At 34.5% G+C, this 963-nt stretch overlaps 1 long non-coding RNA gene across 1 annotated transcript; it reads right to left on the bottom strand.

The window, feature by feature from the left end:
* On the bottom strand, positions 1-573 carry LOC118491720. The gene is made up of 3 exons (XR_004892087.1): positions 556-573; positions 328-360; positions 1-66 (listed from the first exon to the last, which is right to left on the bottom strand). It is a non-coding gene; the product is annotated as an uncharacterized LOC118491720 (long non-coding RNA).
* Between the last annotated feature and the right edge of the window lie 390 nt (positions 574-963).

The following is a 963-nucleotide window of genomic DNA, read 5'->3' as shown; positions in this document are numbered from 1 at the left end:
ATCAACAATCATCAATATATATTTCAACATTTATGTTGGATCCACAGTTGTTGACCAATCACATACCTACCAAACAAAATGAACAATAAACACGGTTAAAGGTTTTGGACCTCATCATCTGAAGTAAAATACCTGATATTGAACTCAAACTTCATCATGAAAACAAAATTATAATCTTATAATGTAAAAAAGTATAACATGTAAAAGGTTTTGTGTAACTTCCAGTTGTTATATACCAGACTAAAATTAGCAGTTTATATCATATAAGACACTTTGATCAGCTATATAAACTAATTGAGATAATTAGTATGAATGATAAAACGGTACCTGTTCAATGATGGCAAAATAATGTGAATTGGCCTGCAACAGACATTAAAAAGATAAAATTCAGTAAGGCTAAAAGATCAAGAGAAAGTGCAATCACTTCCTGCATATATATTGACAAAACCATGCTAACATGTTTATCTTTCGGGACTGTAAGATATATGTATCATACATAAACTATACGATCAAAATCATTGATAGAGAAGCAAGTGAGATTTAACTTAATCTTACCTCATCATTCATCACCCAACACCACCAACTATCTCCAACTGTCCATTCTGCAGCAACCGAACCAAAGCCTCCTTTTTCGCATCCGGAGCATCCCGCCATCAACCTCTCCAATACGACATCTCTTCCCAAATAAACTTCCTCCTTTCATCCTAAACACATCACAACAAACCAATCCATCCAAATAACCATCAAACCAAACACACATTACATAACAACCCACACAAACTTAAACCAAACCAAAACAACAACTCACCTTCAACAGAGTCTCAACAATCGTATCCAAATATGCTTACTCTGCCGATCATAATACTCCTCAACAGTAAGCTTCCATCCGGGATCATAAAAAGCCCTGAATATGAAGCATAGTTGTGTTAGATCTGAAAGCAGAGATTTACCTGGTTTTTTGAA

Source organism: Helianthus annuus, chromosome 4 (genome assembly GCF_002127325.2).
Source record: "Helianthus annuus cultivar XRQ/B chromosome 4, HanXRQr2.0-SUNRISE, whole genome shotgun sequence".
NCBI classification, from domain to species: Eukaryota; Viridiplantae; Streptophyta; class Magnoliopsida; order Asterales; family Asteraceae; genus Helianthus; species Helianthus annuus.
The sequence above is the reverse complement of the archived record's forward strand: the minus strand, read 5'-3'. Positions and strand labels throughout refer to the sequence as shown.